The sequence below is a fragment of the Apteryx mantelli genome, chromosome 19, assembly GCF_036417845.1.
Source record: "Apteryx mantelli isolate bAptMan1 chromosome 19, bAptMan1.hap1, whole genome shotgun sequence".
Classification (NCBI taxonomy): Eukaryota; Metazoa; Chordata; class Aves; order Apterygiformes; family Apterygidae; genus Apteryx; species Apteryx mantelli.
In genome coordinates, this window is record NC_089996.1 from 1,251,186 (window position 1) to 1,260,839 (window position 9,654).

At 36.6% G+C, this 9,654-nt stretch overlaps 1 pseudogene; it reads right to left on the reverse strand.

Moving 5' to 3' along the window:
- Nucleotides 1-2,494: 2,494 nt before the first annotated feature.
- Nucleotides 2,495-5,719, reverse strand: LOC136993660 (BEN domain-containing protein 3-like; annotated as a pseudogene).
- Between the last annotated feature and the right edge of the window lie 3,935 nt (nucleotides 5,720-9,654).

Consider the following 9,654-nt stretch of genomic DNA (forward strand, 5'->3'; position numbering starts at 1 on the left):
CAATTTGCAACACCAAATTAAGAGGCTGTTACTGTTTTCTATCATCATTTTATATCTCCCATAAAAGTGCATGTAAAAAAGTTCACAGAGGTGCTAGGTAGCATACAATTACAAAAAAAAGTCTGTGTTTCTGATACATTCAAGTTGCTAAATTTATGCACTAAAATGAAAGATACGATGCAGACGTGGTATCAGTTCTTTATCTTTGGTAACATCTTTTCATTTGATTATAGCCATATTTGCTCTGATATCCATTTTGTGCATGGTCTGCTATTATTTAAGCCAACAGGAAGCATTTAAATGGATTTAAACAGCATCAGCATATTATTTAGTACATTCATGACTTTCTTCGTACATTCTTTGAGAATGTTGCTAGAATATGGGGAAAATGAGCAAATGCTACTATCTATTATAATCTACTCCTGCTTTAACATAACACACTTCTGCTAATTCTTGTCATTAGGAAAAAATGTTTTGCTTTTTGGTTTTTTTAAAAGGAGGGATCAATATGATTCTAAGAACAATAAATTCTAAAAATCCGAAGTAAAAATACCAACTATTTTGTACTTCCTTACAAATGCTAAAATAGAAAATTACACTGGAGCTGACTTAAAATTTGATACTATGAGCCATCTAAGTAAACAAAAAAAAAAGGACCACAGAGAACATCAACAATTGCTCCAAGGCTTTCCAGAGACGGTGTTAAGCAATCACTGTCTTTACTGACCTAAAAGTGAAGGCCTGACTCTCTCTCACCATATACATCAGTATAAAAAGAAGAGGAAAACTAATTTTTAAGCAGCACTCTCCAGTGAATAAATCATACAGCAAAGTCACACTGGCTTCCTGGTGGTCTTGGTTATGCGCAAACATATTAAGGATGTAAACTTGATCACGTGAACCTAAGTTATGCTGTTATGCCTCCACATACCTATTAATTGCACTGAATCAATTTGGATAAAGGAAGGAGTTCACATATCCCTAGACCTGAAAAATCCAGAGAGTGCTGCATTTATGCAAAGAATGAGTTACATTACCATAGCTCGTAAGTGGGGACCCTGCAACACTTCATTTCATCACAAAAACAATCTTTGCGTGTACTTCTTACATAAATTAAATATTAATACTGGAAACCTTTGGAATAGTAATTTTGATAGAGAGCAAGGTCTAATTTTTTTTTAAGTTCTTGTTTCAAGTCTTTTGGTTTTTTTTGTTGTCTCTGCTATTTTACAAATAGAGTGACCAGCAGGCAATGGCACTACCTTCCATGGCTATAGGCTTGGGGGTGCTCTGCTAGCTTTGCCCAGACAAGCCATCCTTAATTGTGCCAGCAGTGACGCTGAACACAACAAAATAAAAATCACGGGGGCAGGATTAAGCTTGTGGTGTCAATGCAGAAGAACATTTACATTGTGTCTATTCTCAAGTCTCAGTTCATAACTATAATAGTTCATTTCTTATTTATAGAAATAAAACATGGGTAACAGTTAAAAACGGAAAGTATACCATTCTGACCCATTTTTGACACAGTATTATTATTTTCAGTATCTCAGTATCATCAAGAACAAAAATAGTGTATAGCTGCAATTACTGTAGAAGCAAAGACTGCTATTCCAATGAACATGGCACTTTCAAAAACCGTGAAACTTGTAAATTTAAATGAAGGTTAAACTTCAAACTTTCAATTCACTAACATGCCTGTTTTATAAGGGTATAATGAAAAACTGCCCCTGAAGAGCACAATGATGTAGTTAAAAAAAAAAAAAAAACTTTGTTATTAGAAAGTGATAAAAAAGGAAGATGCAGAAATGGGGAGTGGACTAATACAGTTTTAATACATGTATTTGCACCAGTGAAAGTCATGTTCTTAATGAGTCATGAATAGCTCTATCACTGATGACTTATGATCTTTACCCATGCACAAACGTAGTAAGCCACTTCCCACTGCTGCAGTGCCCATGTATATGCGACACACACACACATTAACAAGCAACAATCTTAGTGCCTAACTGTCCTAGCTGCTGAGCGCCCTCAGCTCCCGACAGGCCCCTCAGGGAGGTCTAAAACAAAGTGTAATCCTGACAAATAATTTAGTGGTCAAAGTCTTAGGAATTTCAAGAGCCAGTCACTTTCTTGCTTTCTTTGCCGCCTTCAGTATATCACCCTTTTTCCTGTTAGGACGCCGGCATCTTTCATCAATGCTCGGTATACATTCGTAACGCCACACTTCTTCCTTTTTCTCCACGGGGTAAACTGCTTCCACGTAATGACAGATCAGTCTCAGTCTGATGGGATCGAGTTGTTTTTTGTTACAAGCACCTGAGTGGTTATATTGCAGTCTGAGATTCTCTGGAGTAAAGAGTTCTGGAAAGAGTCTTACCAGAAGCCGGGCAGCGAAGTTTCCAACTGAAAGGCTCTGCTGTGCTATCTCTCTTACCTCCTTATCAGACAGCAAATACGGAGAAGGCACAGGGAAGTCTGGATTAGGAGCTTCTTCCTGCTCTTTATCCTCAATAAAATGAGAGGATTCTACCTGTTCAGTCTCATAAAAACTGGATGATTGCACATTCTGTTGACTATTTTCCATCTCCCTTTTGGCCCAAAATCTATGGAAAAAATCACTGACTTGAGGCAAACACTCCACATGCCACACAGCTGTGTTCTTCACAGAAGGATAACAAACTTCCACATAGTTACGGATAAGCTGCAGATGAAGAGAATCAAGTTTGCTTCTGTTGAGGAAGCCGCACGCACTGCAGTTTCTGTTGAATTCATCATCGTTGAAGAGCTGCACTAGCAACCGGCAGGCTAAGTCTCCACCTGATGTGCTTTGATCCATCATTTGTTTGAGCTCTGCAGAAGTCAGCCGGTACTCAGGAGGAGGCTTGAACTCTGCGACAGACTCTGCTGGACTGACTTGCTTCTTAATTCGGCTGACCTCCAGAGACAACAGGTCAACTTTGCTGTGAAGCTGGCTCACATTGGAATTGAGGGTGTTAAGTGTGTAAAGCATTTTCGGTATCAAAGAATATATATTTGGATCGGAATCTGTGGTGGCAGCTGTCACAGCAATGGTTGCAGCAGAGTCTCTTGTGCGCTGATCGTTCAAAGTCTGAAGATGCGAGGGACTGCTGGGACTGATTTTTTCAAACAAATCGTAAGAAGCAAACTGCTATGTTCCTGGTGGGTTCTTCTTCTCTGTAATTTTGTGTGAGATGCCATAGAGAGGTTTTTTATAACATGGAGTGCTTATGTCACTGAAGGCTTCTTCTTCACAGAGCCGTGCTGTATTAGGATTCTTGTTCTTGTTTGGCTGCTCTGTATTTACCTGAGTGGGTGAGCCAGTGTCTCTGTTCTTCATGTTTGAATGGGGGCCCTTTGAATGAATAAATACTGTATTAGCAAAACTGCCTTAAAAATATTAGCTATAAATGCGTGCCTCTTAAGCAGGTATCATTACATAAATATGCACTGCCAAATTTTCTCCAGAGGACTTAATTCTGTTACATATATCAAATTAATAAATGCATTAGAAAAAAAATCAATTAAAAATACAGTAAAGTATTATTTAGGGGTTTTTTTGTTTTGTTTCATTTCATTGTTTTTTGTGTTGGTTCATGGCTTTCCCCATAGTATAGAAATGCAATTGTAATCCTAAACACTTTTACCCCACAGAGCTCTAAATACTCTCCCAAATTAAGTGGCATTATCCTCCACCTTGCATATGAGGATCTTGGGCTGCAGAGAACTTGGGTGGCAACAAGTCAGCAACAGAGCCAAGAACAGAATCCAGATTTTCTGACTCCTAGTCCTGTGACCTTGCCACTGCCTCCACCAACTGCATTTAATGTTTCAACATTCTCTTTAGGTTAGCTTTTGAAAACACTGCCAAGGCTATCAGACACCAAAATTATGCTTATTCTCTTCTTTCTGATGTGAAAGGTTTATATAGCTATTTTTATCTTTGCAACGTTGTACAACTCCTGAACAGGTTTCTGAGAATGAGTAAAATTAAAATATTATTCAATTCAAACAATAAAAACCTAAAAACATAGTATCTTGATACTGTCTTTTTAAAAAGGGGAGTCTAAGATTTCTTTAATTCTGAAAGGCAAGGAAGTGTAGATTCACTGGATTTCTCATCTTCTAAATGGTTTCTATAAAAAACAGCACTAAGTTCTTAAGAAACTCATGTTCTCAATCATTTTCTAACTCTTCCTCATTGTTTGAAATCTGAAGCAAGCATTTTATCAACTTACAGTAAATATTTACAGTAAATATTTACAGTGATTTTTCTTTTTTTTTTCTTTTTTTTTTTGCAAACACATGGATATTGCAAATAATTCTTAGGAAGTAGATACAACAAAATCAAAATCCAACATATAGAATTCAAACATGAGAGGTGAAACACTAGAATAGGATAACTGAAAAGATTATGGACTCTCCTTCACTGGTTAGACAAATGTCTGGATTGTCACAGCTGGGATGTTGCACCAGTTCAGAAGTTGTAATACCTTCCATTCTTATCTGTTGAAATCTTCTGCATGCCTGCATTTTTATCTTTCAGTCAATATGTACATTCATACCTGCCTCACTGACATCAAAATCCGTTCATAGATGGCAAAGTTACAGCCCTATTTCTCCCACTGAATAGCCAAGGACTGTGTGACATGAGAGGGGCTATAATCAGTCAAACTTAGTTAATCCAAACCACTACCTGTTCCTATGTTCTATGAAAAACAACAAAAAAACTTCCAAATGAGTAAATGAACCTATAAATGTGTTTCATAAATATGACAGCTCCCACATCATTTAAAGAAATAGCCAGACAAGTAATGTGTGCAGATTGGGTCAAGATTAGCTATACTTGACTCTAACTCATTACTAATGTAAAACTAGTTAAGTGACTTGCATTTTGCCTGTAACAGCAATAAATTTAGCCTACAAGATGCAAACAGAAAAATCAGAGCTGTGTATAGAGAAGTCATCTCTTGTGCAAAGCGTCTTTTCTTCACACCGGGTAAGACATCTTGCTGGCTCCCTGAACCATCACAACCAAGCAAGGTCTGTTTCTGTTTGTTGGATTCCTGTAGGCAACCAACTGCGCCATCCAGTGAGTGTTCCTCAGAAGATCTGGGTGTTACCGAGAAGTCTAGAGCTTCATCTTCATTTTCTGTTTCTACTTTCACAATATCTTTTCTAGGAATTTCTACTGGAAAAAGAGAAGGTTTAGAATGATAAAGCACTCTCTCCAGAAAACCATGATACCCTTAAAACAATATCTTTTGTGCTTTGTTTCTTTTTATGAAAATGTATTTTGAACAACATAACTCTTTTTTATCACTTATATAATAAGTGCATGTTAAGGCCACCCCAAAGTCAATTTTTTATTATGCAAGGAACCATAAAAACATCTAGTAAATGCCATTTTCTTCCCCGAAGAAGAGCTGAAAGTATAAATAAATAAAGTTACGGTAGGAAGAAGGGTTTTTTGGAGTGGGAGGAAGGAAATAGAGGAGAAAATACCATGAACAAAAAAAAAATAGTAGGATGTTTTAGATAGCTTTTCAAAAATCATTAATACAATTTTCCTTGATGCAGCTGCATTCTTCATCAGGTTATGAAAGTTTTCATTCAATAGATATTTTTGCCTGATTATAAATTACACAAAGTGTAACATTTTACCTTCATCATCATCAGTGATTTCAGCTGAGTTCATCTTCCATCTCACTAAAGAACAAAACAAAAACAAAGTGGTATCAGCACCTTCTGGAATCAGGACGTATATTTTTATAACTATTTTTAATCTACAGCCACTGGTCATTAACAGCCCATCGGTGATTTCCAGTCTGAACTTTTGCACTAGCCAGCTATTTTAATGACTTTCTCAGCCATCTATAGTCCTATCAAGCATGTAAACTATACTGCGAACAATGTAAGATAGCCAGGAACTTGTTTAAAACTGTACATCTTTTTCTGATAAGGAGAAAAAATAAAAGTCATTTAACCTTCTCCAGAATAATAAACTACCTTGGCAAGATATAGATGGAAGTTGTCTGCATTAAATTCTCCACCCTGTACTAAGTGCCTACTTCTTATTACAGTCAAACGCTTTTATATTATCATTGTGGGTCATAATCTAAAGTCATCACAGAAGCAGAACTCACTGTAAAGTGCAATATACGTGCTGGAATAAATTTTCAGTTAAAAACCCTGTCTTTTGATATGGATTGCATTAATTCAAAACAGAGGAATCTGTAGATTTGCATTAACACTCATTTTTTTCTTACTGGCAGCCAACAGCCTCTAAACAACACAAACATGCTTTTTGTAAGGAAAAAAACAAATATTTGTTTTATTATAGCATGATTTTAGCCTTACCTCTCCTATAAAAGACCGAGTTGTATTTCTGTTTCCCTGAAAACTGATTTTGCAAATTACTTGAGATAAACATCTGTGGACATGTCCATAAAAAGATATTTTAAATCTGTTGGGGATCTACAAAGCAAACACCCCGATCAGATCTCACTGGCCATCATGAGTACACAGCTGCAAACTGACGCTTACAATTGATAAACTGTCACATGCTGATTATGTTCATCTACACCCAGCATTATGTTTACTTGGCCCCAGAATATTTTACATTTTCCACAGTTACATTCCTTTTTCAAATAGCTTTCGTTCAACTCTTCGTGCCTATCCTTTAGCCAAGGTCTGAAATTTGTCAATGTTACTAAAAAAGACGGGCCTGGTTCTGTCCGGAGCTAGAGAATAAGGCAACTAATCTATCAAAACTGTACTTACAGCGTCCGTGTGGGAATTGTGATGAAATAAAAGAGAGAGAGAATCTGTACTGGAAAAAATAAAAAATTTAGTCTTAGTCTTCCTTTCTAATACTGTTGTATAGAAATTTATTTAAAATAATCTCAAAATATTGTTAAAAAACCCTGCAAACACTTGAATACTGAGTAGCTGTGACTTCTTTCACATTCAGGGTAAGATTTTGTACTACAGCACCACGACAGGTAGCACATACATCCAGACAAAGCAAAACATGGATGGAGTTATAAAAGCTGCTCATACTGGACCATTTGAGGAGCCAAAATAGCCTCTGACACGTTCATCTTCAGTATAGCCCCAATACATAGCCTTGCAAACAGCATCCTTAAGAGAACTGCCTTCACCATTTTGCCACCGGAAAATCTCCTTCAGGTGGACGTAGAGCCACTATAAACGCCTTAGATATCTACTCCTTTTATCCCACATAATTCCTTCCTTCAGGATTTGCATTTATGAATTGATCTACATATAAATTATGGCAGCTTAACAGTTCTAAAAATCACTTCGCTTAAACTTGTGCAAACTCTGTAAAGACATACCAATGTGAAACCTAACTGGCCCACACCAACCTGTAAACCACCCGATAAGTACTGGCGAAGGTCAATACCCAGTGTTACTAACTCAATACTACTTATGAACTTAGGTTAAGCCATTACAGTTCTTTACGAAAAATCCCAAGAAGATAGTGTATTTCCTACTGCGTCATCAGAAAGCTATGTTATACTTTAAGAAAAGTATGTAACACTAAATGTCATATTTTGCCCTGATATCCCATATACACTGATAGTCAATTTTTGGATCTTAGACTTTACTACACCGTATCAGGCTTAGCTCTAAGGGGTGTGGCACAAAATGCGGACATGCACAAGACACACAATCCTTTCGTGCCTGAGGTGCAAGTAAGCAAATCAGCTGATCCTACTACAGAATATTTTCAAATGGAAATCAAAATGTTTAGGTTTTCAAGCCAATTCCTATACTGCAGAATTGGAGCAAACCACTAGAAGCTGGTAAACTAGTAATTACAGAGCCAGAAGGGAAGAAAATAAGGGGGAGCAGGGGACAACACAAAATATCTAAGTGGGGATATACAACAGAATTTTTTTTTTTTTCCCTCCTTTTCACTACTCAGCGCTACTACTGCTACTCAGATTGGAAGAATGCTTTAGGAGAATTCCTCTAAGGTAAGACAAGCAAGCTGGAAGGAAAAGATAAAGGAAGATCTGAATAATCATTCCTTAATAAAAACTGGAGAAAAGTGAAAACTGAAGCTCAGAACATATCTTGGTTAACAGCTAACTTTCTAAAAGATGCAACATCAGGAAAACCAAAGCTATCCCAGACTCAGGTCAAATAAGATGAAATTAAAACATTTTGTTTCACACCTTTGAAACAAAGAGTTATTATTTTGGAATTATGTTTTTGATTTGAAAACTGCCAGCATGCAATTAAAAGCAAATGGTCCAATGAGCATCAGAACTAATGAAGCTTCAAAATACCGGATTTTATATTTGGTGCCAAATAAAAACACAATACAAAGACGAGAGGTCTTGCTGATGATACATAATAAAAAGAATCTTGTGATCAAGGCAATTCTCTGCCCCTGCAATCATTCTTTAAGAAAGTCTGACTGATCATTTTCAAGTTACAACTATTTATATACATATATACCTACTTATATATGACTATTATATATAAGTATACATATATTTATATACTTGTAAAAGTACAAAAGTGCATACATACCACATACAGAATACAATTCCATTTTCACAACAGAAGCGTATTATAATTACAAATTAAAATGAATCATTATCTTAACTAATATACTGTAATATAATAAAAAATACTGTTACCAGTTTTATAGAAGGATTTGTTATTCAGTAATTTAAACGCTTGCACAAGATGGTATTGTTCAGTTCGTTAACGCATGGATAAGTGTGTAGCTGCTGTTTCTTGAATGCAGATTATCTACGAAAAACTTTAATATTAATATGTTCATGAAGGCTGGAAGAAATGTCTCTAATTCTTCATTATCAACTGTAAGAACCTGCTATTAAAAATACATGCTTTTAGACATTACGCATTATGAGATGTTTATTCCTTTTATACCTTCATGGTGGTACATTGCTTCCTATATAAAACTCACAGGCCTCAGTGAAAAGTATTCTACTTGATTTTTTTGTGTGTCTGATGAGGTGAACTGTTCCCTACATTTTGGCCAAAAGATAAGATACGTGTGTTTGCTAGTAACATTAAATATTCCGTAGAGTACAGGGAAAAAAAGTTCAATCTCCTCACTTTCAGCACGCAGTGAAAGACACACAGCAATTTCTTTGAAGTAAAGGTAACCTAGTAAAGCTAAGTAAATGATGAGAACACCAAAAAAGCTGCTGTTCTAAGGAGATAATATTGGCTAAATTTCACAAGCTCTGTGTATCGAACTGCTGTTATTTTACTTCATACTTAAGAATAACATGAAAAAGTCGCTCCTTCTCTTACACATGCCCTCCCGTAACACAATGTTAGCAGAACAAAATGACAATATTATTACACTAGATAATTAAAGCATAGTCCGCCCTCAGTCAACCGTAATTATTGTCTGTTTATTAATCTTTAGCAGAGGATGACGACTAATTAATCTAGCAGATAGGACACTCACCGGACAGTAGAGTGTCCGCGGTTCTGCTCCTCACCTACAGGTCTCCGCCGTACGTCACGTGAAATGTACCGGGCCAAGCACCAAGTGCCCGATCCTTCTGCCTCCCCAGCCGTAACTGACTCCCTCCAGCCTTCTGAATTCCCACGTCTTTG